Source organism: Balaenoptera acutorostrata, chromosome 3 (genome assembly GCF_949987535.1).
Source record: "Balaenoptera acutorostrata chromosome 3, mBalAcu1.1, whole genome shotgun sequence".
Taxonomy (NCBI): domain Eukaryota; kingdom Metazoa; phylum Chordata; class Mammalia; order Artiodactyla; family Balaenopteridae; genus Balaenoptera; species Balaenoptera acutorostrata.
The window spans coordinates 72057966-72081060 of NC_080066.1; the positions used below are offsets into that span (position 1 = coordinate 72057966).

General features: G+C 47.9%; 1 protein-coding gene across 3 annotated transcripts in view; it reads left to right on the forward strand.

The window, feature by feature from the left end:
• Positions 1 to 10058: 10058 nt before the first annotated feature.
• CILP (cartilage intermediate layer protein) overlaps positions 10059 to 23095 on the forward strand; it is a 33887-nt gene continuing 20850 nt past the window's right edge. For 2 of the 3 annotated variants that reach the window (XM_007166016.3, XM_007166019.3), the window contains exon 1: positions 10059 to 16728. The gene's annotated coding sequence lies outside the window, so the exon portion shown is untranslated. The remainder of the gene's footprint in view (positions 16729 to 23095) is intronic. The other variant, XM_007166020.3, reaches the window with a different exon arrangement.

A 23095-nucleotide genomic window follows, 5' to 3' on the forward strand; every position in this document is an offset into this window, starting at 1 on the left:
GAAAGGCACTACCATTTATTAAAGTGCCTCCTGCATGATGGGCATATTGAAAGAATTATTTAATCCTCACAATATCCTTTCAAGGCAGATAGTATTACCTTTATTTTACAGGAGAAGAAGGAGGCTTGGAGAGGTGACTACCCAAGGTGAGAAAGCCCGAAAGAGGCAGAGCCAAAGCTGACTAGCTGCAAGGCCGCAGCTAGAGGGGCTGCCTGAGCAAAAGGGATCTGGGCTGGTGGTGTAGGGAGGCTGGAGTGGGCAGCGTCAGCTCAAGGCATGCCAAATGAGCTCCCTCCCCAGGAGAAGACTGTTAGCTGTGCCGTGTCTCATAAGCAGGGGGCACCTGGATGCTGGAGGTGGGACCTCGGGAAGTCTCCATCCCCGCCCCCCGCAACGGCCACACTATTAATGAGAGCTTCAGGCTCAGCTCCATTCACCCTTCCAGCTCTGTTACTGCAGACCCAGGAGGTGAGCTCTGAGGTGCACATGGCACTGAATGTGGGGCAGGGAGGGGCGGCCTCTTCCTTCCACCCCCACTGCCTGCTCAGAGCTTGGGCCATCAGCCTTCTCTGATTAAGTTGACTTCTTCTAAACCTTGCATCCAGGGGCTGCCAGCAGCCAAATCCCCCTGATTGAGATGTTCCCGACATCAGAGAATAAACAGCCTCCCCTGTCCAAACAGCTGTGCTGAGCAGCATTCCTGTCTCTCAGCCTGCTCAGCTGGGTGGGGCTGCAGCCCTGTGTGTACCTCCAGCGGAGGCCTGGGGGACCTGGTGAGTGGCTGGAAGGGAGAGGGGAGGTGGCCATCTGTCTTCAGACTACACAGGACATTCCTGTGCCTGAGTCCCCATTTCGCCCCCCTGCCAAGCATCTCAGCCTCAGCCACTCCTGGCACAAGCTCTGTGTTTGTAACAATGACTCTGTGACTTCAGAAGAGGTCAACACCAGGCCACTGTCTCTGGGTTTGGAGCGCCTTTACCCTTGCGCAGAGGCTGCCTGGCGAATTTGAAACTCATACAACATTCTAGCTAGATCTGAAGTCATCACACCCACATGGCTTGTTTTACAGACATAGTGAGTCAGTGCAGAAGCAGGATGAGACCCCAGGCCTTTCTTGCTATCCACTACCTTGGGATGGAGGATCCCAAGGCTAGAAGGATGTGAGGGGCTCTGAGTGAGAGGCACTGCCCATGTTTTTGGAGAGGAGCAGAGGTGTTTTCACCCTATGCCTGTTTTGGAGATCAGGCTTGCGGCCGAGCCATTTCCTGAGGAAGCAAGGCCTCTGGAAAAGCACTGTTCACCAGCCCCTCCTAAATCTGACTGACCTAAGCCCCTCCTGTTGGGAGTAGAGCTGGGACAGCAGGACCTGAGTGGGGCTCTGCCACTGTCCACAGTCCAGCGTCCAATGGAGGCTTGGCCAGGGCCAGAGGGCAGATTACTTGGGAAGGGGGAGCCCCCCAGCACACAGCATCTGCTTCTCTGCCCTAGGGCTCTGGCCTGGACTGTTGGGGAGGAGAGAGAACAGCCTACCTCAGCCTGTCTGCAGAAGGAATTCCTCTAGGAGCCCCCTCTGGCCACAGACAGGAGCAGGAGGGAGGCAGAGAGGAGGAGGAGGGAGGCAGACAGAAGGAGGAGGGAGGCAGACAGCGTGGGAGCCCAGGGCAGCCTGAGGGTCTCTGTGGACAGGTGTCTTACTCAGTCTGTCTTGGGCCTATGGCTTTGTCTTCGTCTAGCTACGTGTATCAGTGTGGATTCATGTGACTGTTCCATGTTTGTATGTGTAGGTGGTTACATTTCTGGTTGGAGTTGGATTCCTCCGTGGGAAAGTGTATACTTATGTGTTTGTCTGCATGTGTATATGTCCACCTCTCTGTGTAAGCTCGTGTGTGTGGGTATCATCAAGGGAAAGTGTGGGCCTCTGTGTCTTTGCATAGATGAGTAGGTTTACACCTACCTACAGGTGGAAGTGCACATGTGAGCATTTAGGTTATTTTGGTACAAACATGGACTTGTCTTTGTAGATGTAAGTTTAGGCATATGTGTCTTTGAGAGCGTGGACATGTATTTGTCACTAATATGTTGATGAGTCTCTGAAAGCATGTATGCCTGTCTATTTATATTTGTGCAGAAGCATTCATTCACTCAATCTTCGATTCATTCATAAAGTGATTTGCTCATTTACTAACAGACATCTTTAAAGTGCTTGTGCTGTGACTGGGCCCACACTGGCACAGGGAAGTTAGAGAGGTGTCTAGGGTGGCTCCTAACATTTGAAAGACCCAGAGCAAGAGTACAAATGAAGGCTTATGTTCATGTCTAAATATTTAAATAAGTCAAAACAACAAACGGCTAAATGAAAGACTCAATCCTAATAACTGGAGGGCTGAGTTTGATTTTGAATTCCTAGCTCCTCTGATTTTTGTGCTGGAACACAGCAACACAGAGTAAGTGGCCCCAGCCTCTCCTTCCCCATCCCAGCTCCACCCTGTACCTCGAGGGGCCTCGCACGCATGCGTGACTCCTCACACGTGTCCAAACTCCATGTATACACCCCACCCCTTGGCCACCCTTTGGGCCTAGGGGTGCCCACACCATTGGCAAAGTCTGCCCATATGGCTCTGAGCAGGAAATAATAGGGTCCTATGTACCTGATTTGTAGTCTAGGAGTGGGGCATGGGCTCCCAGTGGGCCCATCCTCTTGACCCCATGGACTTCTCACTGTGTGGGATGGAAGGGGCCAGAATAGAGCCAGAGTGTGGCCATCTAAAGGGTAGACCTGGGGACTTCCCTGGCGATCCAGTGGTTAAGACTCCACGCTCCCAATGCAAGGGGCACAGGTTCCATCCCTGGTCAGGGAACTATGATCCTGCATGCCGAGTGGCGTGGCCTAAAAATAAAATAAATAAAATAAAATAAGATTAAAATAAAATAAAATAAAATAAAAAAGGGTAAACCTGGAGTAAGGACCCTTCTTGCCTGTTTCCTCATGGAACTGTGTCTCTGCATGTCTGCCTGTGTGGTTGTCTGTGTATGGCTATATATGTGTTTCTCTTTGTCTTGTCTTCTAGAGGGCAGAGCCCACAGCTTTTCTTCCACCCTTCCCTCACCTGACTTAGTGAGGACTTAGGGCTGTGAGACAGGCTGGGATGGTGGGAGAAACACTGACCTAAGTCTGAGCCACTGTCCTATGCTCAGCTCAGACTCACTCTGTGATCTGGCCTCAGTTTCCTCATCTGTTAGAATGGAGAGGTTGGATGACCATGTCTTTAATTTACAGGCTTGCTTGCTTTACAGAAGGAGTAGGGTTGATTTCCTGAGTTAATTACTTTCTAGAAGTTCAAATTGGGAATGCCTAATTGTAGATGGTCTATGTTCAGACAGAACCAGGTTTGAGTCCCAGCTTTGCCATATGAGTTGTGCCTCCTTTAGAGTTACTTGATCTCCCTCAGGGTTGTTGTGAGGATTGAATAAGATAAATGTGTGTAAAGCGTTGAGCACCATGCCAGGCTCACAGTAGATGTTCAAAAAACGTTAGCTTCTGTCCTGATACAGGGTCTTTCCAGCTTTCTTACCTTACAAATTCTGTTAGTAGACATATTGACTAACTGAGATAATTGGAACCACATGTTTAGGGATTTCTGGTGCTATGTTGGTTGGGGTGGGGAGAGGACAGTTGGGTGAGAAAGTCTGGCCCTTTCTTTTCTTTCTTTTTTTTTTTAAATTTAGGTCAGTTCTTCCACACGTGTACTTTTTTATTTATTTATTTATTTATTTATTTATTTATTTATTTATTTATGGCTGTGTTGGGTCTTCGTTTCTGTGCGAGGGCTTTCTCTAGTTGCGGCAAGTGGGGGCCACTCTTCATCGCGGTGCGCGGGCCTCTCACTATCACGGCCTCTCTTGTTGCGGAGCACAGGCTCCAGACGCGCAGGCTCAGCAATTGTGGCTCACGGGCCTAGTCGCTCCGCGGCATGTGGGATCTTCCCAGACCAGGGCTCGAACCCGTGTCCCCCGCATTGGCAGGCAGATTCTCAACCACTGCGCCACCAGGGAAGCCCTGGCCCTTTCTTAAGTGCCTTCTAAGAAGCTGCCAACTCAGATCTGTGTGTGAGACGCTCCCTCCACCCCATTCTCTGATGTGGACCCTTGACATTTTCTTAGTCTTACGAAAAGCACTATGAAACACAGATTCAATGCCCTCTTCTGACCTGATTCTTCCCTGAGCCCATCCCTGGTGTCACAAGACGCTGAGCTAAGTAGGATCAGGCCACAGGGAAAAGCTGGGTCAGGTAAGGCCTCAGGCTGCCTGACATGTCTGGGCCTGTCTGACCAGCCCCAGTAGTGGGCAGACCCCTCTAGGCAGAGGGCACCTGTCTTCCATGATTGATACTCCTGGGAGGGTATCACTGTGCTCCTGGTGCAAGTGGCCTTAGGATCCTGGAGCACTGGGGAGACTGGGGAGATCTCCAAAACCCCTGTCCCCTCAAGTCTTCTAGAATGGCTGAGTTCCAGCAGGAATAACACGGAGAGGGTTGGGGGAGGGCAGGTGACAGCATCTGTCACTCAGGGCAGGTGGGGGTGACCATCTTGGGAATCCCCTGCAGCCTGTGAAAACTGGCAGCTCTTGGGCTCTCCTGAAATATCCCTGACCTGGAGGGAATGAGGGAGGGGTCTAGGGCCTAGCCAGGGTTGCTGAGTTGTGAAATGCTCTGAGTATGAGCTCAGGGTGGCTAAGGCCCTGAGGGAGGCCTTCAAGGAGAGGGTCTGCCCTAGAGGTCATGCTGGCTGTCCCTCTGACTCCCCACACAATGGGTGTTGGAGAATTGGTTTGATGATCTCCCAGCTCCAGGGATGACTGGGAGGTGGGAGCAACTTAACCTGCAAAAGTCCTTTTGGGGATTATTTTGATATCCCCCTATCATCACTGGGCTGCTCTGTTTGGGGCCAGAACTGGGAATTTTCCTCTTTAAGAAAAAATTGAAAACAAGGGCGCAAGTGGGTTGAGTCCAAAGTAATGTGTTTAAGGAAATTTCTGCTTCATGCTGGCTAGGACAGGGAATGTCTGGTCAAAGAGCTGCTGACGGCCAGGGTCTCTGTAAGTAAACAGACTGCCTCCAATGGCCTCCCTGAGCTCATTTCCCTCAGCAGTGTGCGAGGAGGATGATGTCACCGGAGCAGGGCCTCCTGGTCATGGAGTTTGTTGGTGAGCAGGATGGAGGCCCAGTTATTGCCGGCGGTCTAGCTGCTGCTTCCCAATTACTGCAAACAGCTGCTTCCCATACAAGCCGTTCTGACACCCTCCTGCACATACTCATCTGTGACAGGACTCCAGCCATATTTATGACCCCACAGCCGGGGGTGTTCCTGGGGAAACTCGGGATTAACTGTGAAGTCCCCAGCTTCCATGCAAGGCCTCTTCTTCAACCAGAGAGCTGGGTCTCCTCTGGTCTATGGAAAGGGGTACCTAGGTTGGGTTCAGTTGCAAGGAGTGGCCTCTGGAATTACAGGCCCATGTCCTGCCCCCGTGGTGAGCGGGCAGTGGCAACATGCACCACTACCTGTCTCCTGGGGCCAGACAGCCAGGTCCATTGGGGGAGTTTCCATGAGCGAGGGCCCAGGTCAGGGGAGGCTGGGAAGTGGGGTGGGGAAGAAACCACAAAGCTCTCTCTGTGTTTCCTGCACAGGCTCTTCCTAACCACAGCAGTCGCCAGGTAAGGCTTTTATGGGGTTTGGAAGCCCTGCAGCAGAGTTGCTGAGGACTAGCTGCCAGAGGTTGGGTCATGCTCTGTAGCTTTCCCCCTATTCACCCTGTACCACCTTCACTTTACCTCCTGGCTGGGCAGTGGGGAGCAGTGAGCCTCCAAGTAGACAGGTGGCCAGAAGCTTCTTGGGGGTGGGCCTCGGCTTTTCATTTCTTTGTGTCCCCCAGAATCCTGACTTTACAGGGGACTTATCAGTCACACAGACCCACCCCACAGAGCAACCAGTCCACTCAGAGCCTACCTGACCTACCTCAGGCTGACTGAAAACCTCAGACTGGGACTTCCCTGGTGGTCAAGTGGTTAAGAATCTGCCTTCCAATGCAGGGGACGCAGGTTTGATCCCTGGTTGGAGAACTAAGATCCCACATGCCACGGGGCAACTAAGCCCACGCGCCGCAACTACTGAGCCCGTGCACTCTGGAGCCCACATACCACAACTAGAGAGAAGCCCGTGCGCTGCGACGAAGAGCCCACACGCTGCAACTAAAACCTGATACGGCCAAAAATAAAGAAATAAATAAACAAACAAACCCCAAAACAAGCAAAAAAACCCTCAGATTGACCAGCAAGCTCACAGAAGACTCACTGCCTGCCTGATGTGCAGCTTGACTGATGAATAAGTCTACTTATTCAACAAATAATAATTGAACACCTTGTTTGTGCCCAGTTATGCTGGGTGCAGGGGATATAGTGAACAAGACAGAAAAGGTTCCTGCTCTTAGGGAGCTGACAGTAAGTAAACAAAACAATGACAGGGTGTGGTATATATATTATGAAGGAAGTAAACAGGATTCTGTGGGAGAGAGTATCCATCAGGCCCTACCCTGCATATAATGGTCAGGGAAGACCTCCCTGACACATAATCTGAGAACTGGGGGATGAGAATGAGAGAAAAACACACAAAGAGCCTGTGGAAGAGCTTTCCAGATAGAATGAAAAGCAGTGCCGAGGCCTTGAGATGAGGAAGAGCTTGGTGTTATCTTGGAATAACCAGAAGACCAATTTGACTGGAACATGGTGAGCAAACAGTGGGCGGCATGTAGATGAGGTTGAAGAGGAGGCCAGAGCAGACCAGACAGGGCCTTGTAAGCCTCAGTAAGGATTTAGGTAGGTGTGAGGGGAAGGCCCTGAGGACTTTAAGCAAAAGCATGACACATACTCAAGAAGAAATAGATAACCTGGATAACACTCTATCTACTATAGAGATTGAATTTATAGTTTCAAATCTTCCCACAAAAAACTTCAGACCCAGATGCCTTTACTGGTGAATTCTCCCAAACATTAAAGGAGGAAAAATTACCAATTTTATATAAAATCCTCCAGAAAATTGAAAAGGAAGGAATACTTCCCAACTCATTCTGTGAGACTAGCATTACTCGGATACCAAAACGAGACAAAGACATGCCAAGAAAGCAAACTACAGACCAATATGTGTCATAAACATAAATGCAAAAATTTAATCAAAATTCTAGCAAAGTAAACACAACAATACATAAAAGGATAATTCATCATGACCAAATGGGGTTTACTCAGAAATGCCAGCTTGGAGAAATGTTTGAAAATCAATTAATGTAATTCACAATATTAACAAACTGAAAAAGAAAAAAAAAATCACCTCAATAGATGCAGGAAAATGATTTAACAAAATCCAACATTCATTTTTGGTAAAAACCCTCAGCAAAGTAGGAGAAGAAGGGAAGTCCTCCAATCTGGCATCTATGAAAAACCGAAGGCTAACACATAATAGTTAATGGTTAAAGACTGAATACTTTGCCTCTACAATTAGGAATGAGGCAAGAATGTCTGTTCTTAACTACTTCTGTTCAACATTGTAACAGAGGTCCTAGCCAGTGCAATATAGCAAGAAAAATTAATAAAGGAGAAGAGGGACTTTCCTGGTGGCGCAGTGGTTAAGAATCCACCTGCCAGTGCAGGGGACATGGGTTTGAGCCCTGGTCCATGAAGATCCCACATGCTGTGGAGCAGCTAAGCCGGTGCACCACAACTACTAAGCCTGCGCTCTAGAGACTGTGAGCCACAACTACTGAGCCTGAGTGCCACAACTACGGAAGCCCGCACGCCTAGAGCCCGTGCTCTGCAACAAGAGAAGCCACCCAATGAGAAGCCCACGCACCGCAATGAAGAGTAGCCCCCGCTCGCTGCAACTAGAGAAAAGCCCGCGCGCAGCAACAAAGACCCAACGCAGCCAAAAAAAAAAAATTAAAATGAATAAATTAATTAAAAAAAAAAAAAAAAGAATTTCCCAACCCTTCCAGACCTGACTCAGCATCTGGCAGGGGCCATCCACGCAGGAGCCAACGTGACTGTTAGATGACAAATCTGTTCATATCACGCTCCAGTGAGTGACCCTTCAACAGTTTCCTGCAGCTTTAGGCCAAAGACAAATATTCTCACCTGCCTACAGAGACCAGGGATCTGGCCCCAGCCCACCTCTGCAGCCTTGTCTCACACCTTCCTCCCCTGCTATCTGCCTCCAGACACGCTGGCTGCCTCTCGGTCACCTTGCCTCCTGTCGTAGGGCCATGGCCTATGGTTTCCTCTGCCTGGAAGGCTCTTCAACTCGCTTCATGAAGTTCGCATCCACTAATGCTTCAGATCTCAACCCAGATGTCTCTTCTTCAGGGAATTCATCCTTGGGTCCCTGGTCCAGGTCTTACTAATGTGTAATACAATTTCTCATGGCTCCTTGTACTCATCTTCCATAGCACTGTCAAAGTTTACAGTTATGTACATATTTGTAATATTATTTTATTAGTGTTTGTCTCCACCACTATATCATAAGGGAGGGTTTGTATAACTCACCACTCTATCACAAGTGCCTTGTCCAGTGCTTGGCACACAGAAGGAGTGTGTGGTGGTTTTAAAACATGTCTGCAAATTTTTTGACACCGTTCCCAGCAAGGGATAGAGTCAATTGACCTCCCTTTAAATATGGGCTGGTCTAATGACTTGCCTCTAGTTAACAGAATGTGGCAGAAGCAATGCAGTATGACATCTAAGGCTAGGCTATAAAATGTAATATGGTTTCCTCCTGGCCTGATTTCTTTTTGAATGCTCCGTTTCAGAACAAGCTGCCATGCTGTGAGTATGCCTAGGCCACATAGAGAGGGCACATGTAGGTGTTTCAGTTAAAAGCCCCACTGAGAACTTAGCCAACAGCCAGTATCAACTAGCGGACATGTACTGAGGGAGGCTTTGAGATGATTCCAGCCTCAGCTGCCATCTGACTGCAACCACATAGACCCTGCAACCGTAGCTGAGCCCAGTTACTCCTAGAACGGTGAGAGATGAAAAAATAAATGATTGTTGTTATTATTATATGTCACTAAGTTTTGGGATGATTTGTTACATAGCAGTAGATTGGAACAGGGTCCAATAAGTACTCATTGAATGAGTAAATGTGGAGAGGTCTGGTTGAAGGAATGTAGCCTGTGCTTTAGCTTGGTGTAAGTTTTGGTCGACAACTCTCAGTTTTTCCTTCCCCAAGAGGCCCTGGAGATCCTGGAAGCCCCAATCCAGAAGTCTGTACTCCTCGTACTTACCCAAGAGGAGACTCGCAGAAACTCTGCTCAAGACAGGGAACATGGCGGGGCCATCAAAAATTAGCTCTGGTAAGAACCTCAGAGAGCATTCATCTCATTGGGCATTCTTAATCTTGGGCCCATGCATGGTTTCAGGGGAGCAAAAACACATTTCCTCTGTGTGTGTATTTTCCTGGGGAAAGGGTCTCTAGGCTCTAATTTTTATCAAAATTTTTAAAAGCCTGTGTCTCCAAGGTGTTAAGAACTACTGATTTAGCACAATGATCTCAATTTCTGGTTAAGAAACTGAGAACGCTTCATTTTCTCGTAAAAAGGTGGACGAGATACCCTAAATAAGCTTCATTCTGCAAACAATTCTGGATAAAAGAAAAAAAAACCAACTTTTTTTAATGCACTGATGAGCTGGCAAGAAAGTGAGGAATACTCAGGCCAAAAAACTCAAGAATCCAAAGAGGTAAGTTGAGCTATTTTATTTGTTTGTTTGTTTATATTGTGGAGATCTCTCTCTCTCCCTCCCTCCCTCCCCCACCCACCCTTTCTCTCTCTCTCTCTCTCTCTCTCTCTATATATATATATAGTGAGATCTACCCTCTTAACAAATTTTTAACTGTACAGTACAGTATTGTTAACTATAAGCACAATGTTGTACAGCAGATTCCTAGAACTTTTTCATCTTGCACAACTGAAACTTTATCATTTTTATTTTTTAACTCAGTAAACTTGAACTTGGTCGTATGGGGTGGGGTGATATGAGAGAAACCAGTGATATATTAGTAACTGGCTCTCCAACAAAACAAAGTACCCTGTTTTTAGTGTTTGCTGATTTCCACAGTGTAAATACTCTCACCATAGCCAATTTCAAGCTCTCAATGGTACCAGGAACTGACATGCGAAATTCCTAAATATTGGTTCTTCTGAGCTGGTAGGAGCCAGTTCCAGCACACTACTGCAAGAAACTCAAGCCTCCTCTAAGGTTGGAATTCTGGTAAGACCTTCCTCACATAAGATTGGGACTTCAGTGAATGAATAAACCAGATAGAAGCACCACCATATCCCAACAGACTGAAAAGAAAAATGCCCATCTTAATTTCCCTTTTCTCAGGAGAAAATAAAATAGCCCCTGCAAATTCACAATATAAGCCATACGTATGTCATTTGAAGCCCAAATTCACACTACTTAGGTGGTGTGAAAAATTTCAGTCCAGCATTTAACTTAAATTGGGCCCAGTCTGGTTAACACCATAAGCACCTGGCAAATCAAACACAAACTCTCTTGGAAAAACCCACCTTCACCCCAGGCCTCAAGAATTCCCACAGAGAAAGCTCCAAAGAAATAGTAGCTCCTAGTTGAAGATCACAAAACACTCAAGGGAACAACAGATGGTGGAAACAAGTCTACGCTGACTTCAGATATTGGAATTATCAAATAGTATAAAATAACTATGTTTAAAATGCTGAAAGAGTAGAAGAGAAGCTTAAAAATTTGAACAGGGAACAAGATACTCTGAAGAAGGACCAAGTATATTTGAACAAGAAATAGAATGTCCCTCTAGAAATTTAAGATATTGTAACTAAATCTACAAATTCAATGGTTGTGTTTAATAGAAGATTAGATACAATTGAATATATCAGACACAATAAAATTAGAAGTGGAAGATAGACCTGAAGAAATTCTCTAAAAGGCAGCACAGAAAAATAAAAAGATGGAATATATGAAAGAATAGTTAAAAGACATGGAGGATAGAGTGAGATGGTCCAAAATACATATAATCAGGTTTCAGAAGGAGAGGAGAGAGATTATGGGACAGAAGTAATATTTGAATAGTTAGTGGCTGAGACTCATCCAGAAATCCATCAATTCATGCAATCAAGAATCTTGGTAAATCCTCAAAAGAATAAATAAAAAGAAATCCACAAGTAGACATATCATAGTGAAGCAGATTACCAAAGACAGAGAAAGTCTTAAGGTCAGATTATTTTCAAAGTAGTGACAATTAGACTAAAACAGCTGATTTCTTAATAGCTAGAAGATAGCAGAATTATATTTTCAATGTGCTGAGAGAAAATGACTGTCAACCAAGAATTCTAAAACTAGTGAAAAGATATTTTAAGAATAAGAAAAAATAATGACATGATGTGACATTATTTGCCACCAGCAGGCAGAAAGAAAGTGATTCCAGATGGAGGGAATTAAAGACAAGAAGGATTGCAGAGCAAAGAAAGTGGTATCTATATGAGTAAAAACAAATATTGTATAAACAGTACTAACAATGTCTTGTAAGCTTAAAAAAAGATAAAATTCAAATACATAAAAGTAATATATAAGCTAAAAGAGGGGTGACTAGAATTAGTTCTAATGTCCTTGCTTTATTTAAGAAAAAATAGAAGATACTGGTTAACTTCAGACAGGCAAAATAAGCATATTAAAGTTTCCAGTATAACCTCTAAGAGTAGCAAAAAAAAAAAAAAAAAGGTATAATTTGCAAACTAGTAAAGGAGAAAAATGGAATAAGATAAACTAATCAAGAAAACAAAGAATAGAAAAATTGAGAAAAGGCAGGAAAAATACAAATTAATAAGGTAAAGTACATATACGTACACACATAAACATATATATAAATGTATGTGTGTGTATGTATCAGTATTTCAATAAATGTACATGGACTAAATGCTTCAGTTAGAAGAAAAAGATTGCCAAACTAGACAAAGCAAATGAATCCACCTATAAGCTGTTCATAGAGGCGTATCTAAAACATAATACAGAAAGATTGAAAGTAAAAGGATGAAAAAAATCTGCCAAATACTAAGCAAAGGAAGATTGATATATCTATATTAATTTTAGTCAAAATAGACTTTGACAAAAAAAAGCATTATGAGAGACAAAAGGGTCACTTCATAATGATTAAAAAGTCCAATTCATCAGTAAGATGGAATAATCTTACATTTATATGCACTTAATAACATAACTTCAAAATAAAGCAAAAAGAAAAATCAAGGAAACCAAAATAAAAACAAATTCACAATGCAGTGGGAGATGTTAACACACCTCTCTCAGTAACTGATACATCAAGCAAACAATCAGTAAGAATTAGGAAAGTGGGGTCCATAGAGGGGAAGTGACAGATGTTCCTTCATCCTTGCACAAACATTGAGTGCCTGGATGTCCCAGATACCACAATTACATGCTTTGCCAGAAAGAAAAAATGCTTTTAGTACTTTTATGAGTGAGAATTTTAGTACCATTTTATAAATTGGGAGGCTGAGAGACATGGAGAAGTTAAATAATTTGGGTAAGATGCTCTTCCTCAGAAATCTTTAATGTCAAATCCTACTGCCTTACACAGCCTTTGACCTTCCTACTTGTGGACAACCTTAATCCCCTTATATCTCCTCCTGGACTTTAACTTCCTGGAGACCTCTGGTCCAGTCTTTTTAGCCCCTCTCATCACTCTTCCTTCTTTCCCAGCCTGACCTCTGGAGGGTCATTTGAATCCCTCCCTCCTCAGTATCCCTGATTCCCTTGCATCCCTATCCTCTTGGGCTCAGCCCATCCTTGTATCATGCCTGTAGCCCACCTTCTCTGCTCCTGAGACTGGCTAGCTTGCTGAGCCCTGCTGGAGAAAGATGCCCATCTCTACAAATTCTCCCAGTTCCTGGATCCCAGTCTCCCCACTAATTCTGGGATCTTGCTCCATCAGCTTTACTCACCCCCATATCTATAAGACCTCATTCTCTTGGCTCTTTCTCCTTAGCCTAACAACTTGCTCAAGTCTCTTCCATTCTAAAAAGGATCCTCTCCTCCCCTTTCCGGCCACCATGTAACCACTTTGCTCCTCTCCACATCCAAGTCTCTCCAAAGAGTAATTAACAATGTGTCCACTTCCTCATTCTTTGTAAGCTGGCTTCAGCCCCCATCACCCCACTGAAACTTCTCTTTCTAAAACTACCAAGAATCTACTAATTACCAAGTCCAAGAGATATTTTTCATTCTTGTTAGAACCTGGGCTCCCCAGGCCTCAATAGCCTTAGGATACAAATGGACCTACATGAATAAAAATGAAACAATAAGCACCAAATTTCACCCATTCTTTGCATCTACCTGCTGAGGTAGGTGAGGAGACCGTCTGGTCCACCCACGTATTTCTGAGAGTCCACGGGCCATTGCTCCTATTGACTCACAAATAGCCTGATTCAGTAGGGCATGTCCGTGGCTCTACCTTTTCCTGCTTTGGTTGAGGCAAAGAGCCCTGTGGAGGGGGAAATGCTTCTCTTTGCTTTATGAGTTCCCAAAGCAGATTTGTTTGCTCCTTGAAATCCTACATTTTTTTCTTTGCACTATTTCCCTTGGTAGGACTCAGACGAGTCCAGTGGGCCAAATTAGGTGTTGAATCTGAATGCAGACTCAGAAGTGAGTTCAAATTCTTCATCCTCCCACTCCCCCTGCTTGCCCTAAGCACTAAGGTGTTTCCTGTGGGTCAAGTTCATACACTTGAGTTCTTCCTGCAGTGAAGCAGGCCCTGCTGCTTGGCTACTCAATGGCTATTCCCCCTTCCTTTTGCCTAACAGCCCCTGACCTTATTCAGGTACCTACTTTCCTCTGAGAACTACTTTAGGAAAGTAGTTCCAGGCCTAGCCCCAAGGGGAGAGTCACCATTAGTCTATCGTCATCAAAGTAGTCTCAGGCCCCCCAGCTAGTGATTGTTTTAAGCATGGACTTCTTCTAAATGTCCCATTTCCATGAGGCTGAAAAACTGAGGCTCAAGGTCACTAAGTTCAAACCGTGTCTTCAGGGTAAAAGCTGATTTCATTGCTTAGAATCCACTGCCCTCTCAATTCTAGCTTTTGTTTCTTTCTGGCCTGAGTATTCCTTACTTCATTGCCAGCCAGGATGGGTTTTCACACAAAATTGCACTCTTTCCTGGCTTCTTCCTCTTCCCCTATTATCCTGCTTCCCCTTCTCCCTAACTGGTTTCTCCTGGGAACATTTCTTTACTAAATCATCTTTACTGAATCTTCATCTCAGAATTTGCTTCTGGGAGAACCTGACCTATAGCATGGATTACTTTAAGAATCTGATGAAAGTTATGGGCCTTGTCTCCAGAAAAATACACATACACGCATTCAAAATGTTATGCCTTTTTGCTCCCCCAAAGCCATCCATGGACCCAAGATTAAGAACTCTGGATAAAATGATCTTTGGGGCCCCTCCATAGCTAACTTTGCTGTGTCTCTGGGTGGGTTTGAGGAGCTTAGCTTTGAGTTTCTGAATTGAGGCTTTCAGGAGTGTGGGATCCAACATCCCTTTAGTGGATTTCTTTTCTGTCAGATTCTTAGTTGAGAGTTTCTGTTGCTCTCACTAAAAAAAAATTTTTTTTTGCCACACCACACAGCTTGCGGGATTTTTAGTTCCCCGACCAGGGATTGAACCTGGGCCCTTGGTAGTAGGAGTGCCTCCGCACCACTGGAGCGCCAGGGGAATTCCCTCAACTAAGAACCTTGATAGAGACACTGCCACATGCTGCATCTTCCAGCACCTCCTGACTCTTCATTGTCCCCACCACACCATGCGGGTTTTACTAATGCTATCTTCTCTGCCCAGAGTGCCCTTCCTCTTCCTTTTTGTCCAATTGCCATTCATTTTTATACTCAGCTCTGACACCACCTCCTCCAGGAAGACTTCCCCGAGAGTCACCCTTGGTAGGATGCCCCAGAGGGATCCCAAGACAGGTGGCCCACACAACCCATGCAGTGATCTCGTTTTATGGGGATCTGTTTATGGGTTCATCTCCCTATCTAGGGGGTAAGTTCCTCAAAGTTAAGGACTGTGCTTCATTCTTTTCTGTACCCCCAGCACCTATTTCAGGGCTTGGTACATAGTAGAAACTAAAAATATTTGTAGGATGAATGAATGAATACCGGTAATTTGTGGTGGAGACAGGGCTTAAAACAGTTTTTCTGTTTTAGGCTTCGAAGACTCTGCATTTTCCACCTAGATACCAGGGGCTGGGGGCAGGCTTGTTTGGGATGAAAGTTTTTTCCAGCTCGGTAGTCCCCTGTTCCCTATGGCCTTGCTGAGGCTGTTGATGATTCTGTAGAGGCCACAGCCCAGCCCAAGCATCCTAGAGCCTCCCTGTGCCCACACTTAATGTGCCTTCAGCTGGAAAACAAACCTGGGCAGGAGAGCACTCCCTGAGGTGGTGGTCATGGTCTCTGCTCTTCCTGGACCCCCCTCTGGTGGCCCCAGACTGGTAACTAAGCTGTCCGCTCCTCCTTCCTGACTTTTGTGCTGGGCCCCCGCACCACGCTCCTGTACCTCCCTCCCTCTCCTTCCCTCCCTCTGGCCAGGAGCCTGGGACCCCAGCTGTGAGTCAACCCCAGAACAGGGTGTCCAGCCTCTTCTTCCCATGGCCGAAGTCGCCCATGGGGGCTCTAGCTCTCTAACCCCCCGTCTAGTCGCTGCCCCTTTGAGAACCTGCGGCCCGGGGAGGCTGAGGGCTCCAGTCTCTGCTGGGGAAACTGGACTCTGGCTGAAGCCCCCAGGCAGGGGCTGCACTGCCCCAGAGAGAAGCTGTTCTCCTGCCTGTGTCCAAGGCCGGCTCTGGGGGTGAAGGCATCCCCGGAGAAGCGCGCTGTTCTCCACTCCGCCACCCCGCCCCAGGCGCCCGGCTCTCCAGCTGTTTTCCTCCTCTGGGCTGTGGAACCTTCTGCAGATCCCCTCTCCTCAGGATGAGGAAAGCAGATGGCACTCTCCCCGCCAAGGCCCCCGAGTGTCCTCCCGCCTCTCCCAGCAGGCATCTGGCTCTCTGCTCGCTTCTTTCTCCTGTGGCCGCCGCCCTTCTCTGCAGTGACAGGTGACGGGAGCAGGGTGCCCCCCACCCCTAGCCTCAGTCTCCGGGCTCGGGGCCTGTGTCTGGGGAGGGGAGGCTGGGTCCCCCTGGGGAGGACCCGGCCGCCCAGCAGAGGGGACACCGGGCAGGTTGGCCGGGCCCCCGGCCTGTGGCTCAGAGGCGTCTGTCTGTGGGCAGGGCCGGCTTGGAAAGTCACGGCGCACCTGCAGGACCCCTCACCTGCCTTTTCAGAGTGCTCTCCCTGCACCCCGACGGTGGCTCTCAGGCGTCCCTGGGGTCACATTTTCAGGAAAATGGGCGTGTGGCGCCCTCGCCCATCAAGGCAGCAGCCGGCGCCTGGCAAGAGTCCCCTTAGGAGGAGCTTTCCCCTCAGAGCAGCGGTTCTCAGCTGCGAGTGAGAATCACCAGAGAGCTTTATAAAACCCCCGATGTCCCAGCCGCACCCACACCGGTTGAATCAGCACCGCCGAGGAGGGGCGCCGCAGCGTGGGCCTTAAAGCTCCCGGATGGTCCAGACGGGCGGCATTTGAGCCTCACAAGGACGCTGAAAGACAGGTACTGTCGTCATCCCCACCGTACAGGCGGGGACATTGGGCTCCGAGAAGTGAAGCCACTTGCCCGGGGTCAGAGGGCAAGTGGGAGGGGTGGGACTGGAGTCCCAAACGGGAGGGGCGGGTGGCCCCCCTGCTGGCCGTGGATCTGGGCTTCCAGGGGGGCTTCGAGTGGGACCACGAGGTCTCAGGCTGGCCCAGGAGCCTGGGCCTCGGGCTGGCTCAAGAGCGGGCCCTGTCTCCCCACAAATGCGAGACATTTCTGCCACCTCCTTCTCCAAAGCGCTGGGCTGGGCCTCCTCCAAGCCCCAGAACGCGGTGGGTCACTGCCACTCACCCAGCCAGGTCCTCTCACTGGAACAGCGTGCCCTTTGGTGACGGGGAGGATGCATTTTTGAGGTGAAATATTGTATAACAGCCAGGAACGGAAAATATTAAAAGCCCACGGGCGTCAGTAAGGTTCACAGCAGGGCCAGAAAGTTCAGAAAAAAGGAGGAAGGCTCCCTGAAGTGGAGGCCATGGGGTGGGGCGGGATCAGCTCGACCACCCACACCCTGGATCCCAGGCTGCCTCCGTCTTCAGGGCTAGCGGGAGCCTTGCCTGGGCCACAGGAAGGTCCCAGGGTGGTGACCCCAGGCGGAAAGCCCCATAGGTGTATTAGGTTTGGTCTACCCTGCACGGCAGAGGGCATGGTGGGCATAGGGGAGTGGGGCCAATGAGGGTGGAATATCTTACTGAGAACATGTGAGGCCGGGCTGGCCAGGTTCTGAAGGTTCCAGGTGCTGGGATGCTGAGGAGGTGAGACACGGTCCCTGTCCTGTAGGGGTTTCACCATAGAGAGCGGGCAGGCAAGGAAACAGACAATGTCAATAGAATGTGATAAATGCTCTGCTGGAGGGTTACACAGGGCACAGGGTTTGTAGGAGGCAGGAGATGGGTAGTTAGCTCAGCCCCAGGCTACCAGGAAGGGCTCCTAGAGGATGTGGTACCTGGCTGAGTCTTGCTACAAATAGATATTAAAAGAATGTTCACAAAGCTGGAGTGTGGGTACATGCCATTAGAAGCCTATCTCTTGAGTGTTTGGAAAAGAGACACAGAGACATAAGCAAATGGACCCATTTTCCCCATGGGGGCCCCTGCCATCTCTCCCTTTCCCTCTGCCCATCACATACACACTAAGGTACAGACACACTTGTAGTCACAAACAGTTACATATAAACACATACACATGTACAAGGTAGTGGAGAATGTACTAGCATTCTTCTCGGTGAGAGAGCTGTCCCTGTAAAAGTTTTTTTTTTTTTAATTAATTAATTAATTTATTTATTTTTACTTTTGGCTGTGTTGGGTCTTCGTTTCTGTGCGAGGGCTTTCTCTAGTTGCGGCAAGCGGGGGCCACTCTTCATCGCGGTGCGCGGGCCTCTCACTATCACGGCCTCTCTTGTTGCGGAGCACAGGCTCCAGACGTGCAGGCTCAGTAGTTGTGGCTCACGGGCTTAGTTGCTCCGCGGCATGTGGGATCTTCCCAGACTAGGGCTCGAACCCGTGTCCCCTGCATTGGCAGGCAGATTCTCAACCACTGCGCCACCAGGGAAGCCCCCCTGTAAAAGTTTTAATAAGAACTGGAGGTAGGAGATGAGGCCCCAATAGCTGGAGATCTGTAGGGACAGGGCATCAGAGGCTGGGAGAGCTGCTCTGTTGAAAAGTTAGAAGGGTCGGGAGGGAGGGGTGAGGAGCAGTGGTGGAAGAGGAAGAGGAGGGAGCTCTAGGGCCCATCTGATCCTCTCATTTTATCGTGGAGGAAACTGGGGTCCAGAGAGGGAAAGTGAAATGCCTAAGGTCACATTGTACTTGGGGGTCAGAGCTGACTGTGGGCACACAGGCGTCACAACATGCCCAGTCGGGCTCACAGGCTCCCACACAGCCACTCGCAGTGCACACTCACAGAGCAGGCACACAACCTAGGCTGCCGTTATTCCCACCTGAAGCTGCTCAGATCCCTCATTAAGCTGGAGCAGCTGAGTCAGCCTGCCTGTCCGCGTCCCTCTCCCACTTCAGGCCTTGAGGATCATGAGGCCCGTAGTGGGAAGTGGAACATTCGGGAACCTGGGGTCAGGCTGCCTGTGGGTCTGCTCTGAGCATCCCCTGGAGGCTTCCTCAAGCAGGGCAGGCCGTTCGCCCCTAGAACTGACTCAGAGCTGCCCAGGTGTCAGGAGTCATGGCTGGGCCTGCATCCTCAAGGGAGGATGTCTCAGTGTCTCAGGGCAGAGCCAGAAGCCTCAGCAGACCCAGAACTGGGACTGTAGTCCCCTAGCTTCACATCTCAGTGAGATGCCAGGGAGCCGACTGGAGGCCTAGCTGCAGAACAGGAGACCTGCTCCACCGTGGCTCTGCCCCTCCCTCCATGAATGGCCTTGCGTAAGTCCCTTACCCCCTCGGGATCTATGAATTTATGACATTGAGCCAGGTGCTGGGGACACAGAGATAAGGCATGGGCCTTGCCCTTCAGGAGCTCACAGTCAATTGAAAGAAGACAGCATTTCCAGGTGAAGCAAAGAGCTCTTCAACTCAGGGTGGGTCTAAGTGGGAAATGATGGGGCTGGGGCAGCTCAGAGGTGGGGAGTGGTGTGGGCTATAGGGCTCAGGGCATGTGTCTGCCTGTTTTGGGTAGGAGGATAAACTCCCATATTGTGCATGTAACCCTAATGCTGCCACCACACCCCAGATCCCCATCTAACTGTAACTGCAGACCCACTGCTCCCTACTTAGGGAAGCACTATTACTCTGGTGTTTGGCTGACAGTGGCCACTGATTGGCTTAGGCTGAGCATCTGACCTAAACCCAGTCCATCCACCCACTGGCAGGTGACTGGTGAAGTGGGCTTCTTGGGAATCGTTCCACCCAATAGGGGTGGAGATGGCAACTAGCTGAGCCCATCAGAATGGCTCCTGGTGGAATTTGAACTAAGAAAGTGCAGAAGATGGACCCATGAGGAGCAAGAGGCAGGCAGAACTACCATATAGAGAGAAGCAGATACCCCACAGGAGAAACACCAGGCAGCCTGAGGGGCTGAGAGAGGGGCCTGCCTCAGCCCAGCTCTTGACTTCAGCTGTCTTTACAACAAGCCTCCATTTTTTTTCAGAATGGCCTGAGTGAGTCACCATTCTTGTTCCCTAAAGTGCATAACCAGCTAAGGAGCCCCCTCATCTCCCTGGCGTTCCAGAGAGCAGCCAACTCTCTCCTCCATCCTGTATGAGGCCACTGTGAGGATATGGGAAGATCAGAGGACAGGAAATTAGGAGACCTGGCCTGGGTTCAAGCCTGACTCAAGTTCCTAAGCATCCCCAAGAGCCAGGCCTTGGCAGAAGCCTGGTACACCTTGCACAGTGTGCTTTCTCCTTCACTGGTTATGATCAGGCTCAAATGAAAATGACAGATGAAAGCAGCCAGAAAGGTAAAGGTAGCTGCTGCCTACTCAGGGCATTCTTCCGCTGTTTGATGGAAGCTGATTAGTTGGGTGTAGAGGATTCAGAACCTCTCTGTTCAAGGGGCCTCTAGGGAGATCTGAGAGTCATTGGAGAGGAGGGGCAGTTCTGGATCCAGCAACGTGCTTGACAGTCTTAGCAGTCTCCTCGGGCAGTTCTCAGTAGACCCGTGTCTGAGTCCTGGGGAGAGCAGAAGGGCTGTAAGTAAAAGCTAAAAGAGCTGTTCCACTGAAAAGTCTGTCTTATTTGGGCATAAGCAGTCCTGTTTTGGGATCAGGCAAGAGAGGCATTTGTTCCTGCCATGCTACTGACTTTTGTGCATGGAGAAGGCTCTAGGGTGCTGGCATCAATGCTTTGAAGAGCCACAGTGTTAAAATAAAAAGGGGGGGTGGTCAATGGAGAACCATTCCTTTCAACAAATAGTGCAGAAATAATTGGACATCCACATGCAAAAAAGGAACCTTGACTCACACACTTTACACCATGTGCAAAAACTAGTTAAAAATGAATCATAGACCTAAAGGTAAAACCTAAAACTCCTAGAGAAAACATAGGAGAAAATCTTTGTGACTGTTGGTTAGGTAAAAATTTCTTAGATCCAACACCAAAAGCACAAATTTATAAAATAAAAAATTGATACATTGGATTTCATCAAAATTAAGAGCTTCTGCTCTTCAAAAGACACTGTTAAGAAAATGAAAAGACAAGATACAGACTGGGAAAAAGTATTTTCAAAACATATCTGATAAGGACTTCCCTGGTGGTCCAGTGGTTAAGATTCTGTGCTTCCACTGCACGGGGCCTGGGTTTGATCCCTGGTTGGGGAACTAAGATTCCACATGCCTTGTGGCCAAAAAGTAAAAAACAAAAACAAACAAAAAACCCCCCATATCTGATAAAGGACTTGTATCTAGAATATATAAAGTACACTCAGATTTCAGTAATGAGAAAACAAATAACCTAATTACAAATGGGCAAAATATTTGAACAGGCACTTCATCAAAGAAGACATAGAAATGGCAAATAAGAGTATGAAAAGCTGGGGGCTTCCCTGGTGGCACAGTGGTTAAGAATCCTCCTGCCAATGCAGGGGACACGGGTTCGAGCCCTGGTCCGGGAAGATCCCACATGCCATGGAGCAACTAAGCCCGTGCACCACAACTACTGAGCCTGTGCTCTAGAGCCCATGAGCCACAACTACTGAGCCCGCGTGCTACAACTACTGAAGCCCGCACGCCTAGAGCCCGGGCTCTAGAGAACCCACCACAATGAGAAGCCACGCACCACAACAAAGAGTAGCCCCCACTCGCAGCAACCAGAGAAAAGCCCACGTGCAGCAATGAAGACCCAACACAGTCAAAAATAAAATAAATAGGGCTTCCCTGGTGGCGCAGTGGTTGAGAATCTGCCTGCTAATGCAGGGGACACGGGTTCGAGCCCTGGTCTGGGAAGATCCCACATGCCACGGAGCAGCTGGGCCCGTGAGCCACAATTGCTGAGCCTGCGCGTCTGGAGCCTGTGCCCCGCGACGGGAGGGGCCGCGATAGAGAAAGGCCCGCGCACCGCGATGAAGAGCGGTCCCCGCACCGCGATGAAGAGTGGCCCCCGCTTGCCGCAACTGGAGAAAGCCCTCGCACGAACCGAAGACCCAACACAGCCAAAAATAAATAAATAAATAAATAAAATCAAGTAAAACTTTAAAAAAAAAATAAATAAATAAATAAATAAAATAAATAAATTTATTTTTTTTAAAAAAGTATGAAAAGCTGCTCAGCATCATTGGTTACCAGGGAAAAGCAAATTAAAACAAGACGCACTACACAACCATGGGAAACGCTTAAAAACGGTCAAACATGAAACTTTAACAGTATCAAGTGTTGATGAGAATGCTGAGCAGCTGGAACTCTCATGTTGCTGGCTGGAAAGTAAATGGAAAAATCACTCTGGGAAACAGTTTGACAGTTTCTTATAAAGTTAAACATACACTTCACATATAACCCAACAATCGCACTCCTAGATATTTACCCAAAAGAAATGAAAAACATGTTTACACAAAAACCTGTACATAAATATCCATAGCGAAAATGTAGTTGCTAAAAACTGGAGACAACCCAAATGTCCTTCAACTGGTGAACGGACAAAGAAACTGTGGCACATCCATACAACAGAATACTACTCAGCAGTAAAAAGGAATGAACTATTGACACATGCAACAACATGGATGATTATACTAAGTGAAAGAAGGCAGACTTAAAAGGCTCTTACCAGGGACTTCCCTGGTGGTCCAGGGGTTAAGAATCCGCCTTCCAATGCAAGGGATGCCGGTTCGATCCCTGGTCAGGGAACTAAGATCCCACATGCCGCGGGGCAACTAAGCCTGTGCACTGCAACAGAGCCCATGCACCACAACTAGAGAGAAGCCGGTGCACCACAGTGAAGATCCTGCACGCCACAACCAAGACCAGACGCAGCCCAATAAATAAATATTTTTTTTAAAAAATGCTCATACCAAAGGATTCCACTTACAGGACATTCTTGAAAATGCAAAATGACAGGGAAAGAGAACAGATCAGTGGTGGTCAGCAGCTGGGGATGGGGGAGAGGGCTGACTGCAAAGGGAGCTTCTGAGGTGATGGAAATATTTTGTATCTTGATGGTGATGGTGGTTATAAGATAGTTTGCATTTGTCAAAAATCATAGAACTTTCCACTCAAAAAGGGTGACTTCTACAGAATGAAAATTATGCTTCAATTTTTAAAAATGGGAAGTGGGATTCAAATTTCTTCTTCCCTTTCTTTGCCTTCCCTGTCACTGGCCAACATTCTGTCCTCAAAGCTCTTGTTCTCCTGGGGGGAAAAGTGCCCCAATTCAGCCACCCTGAACACT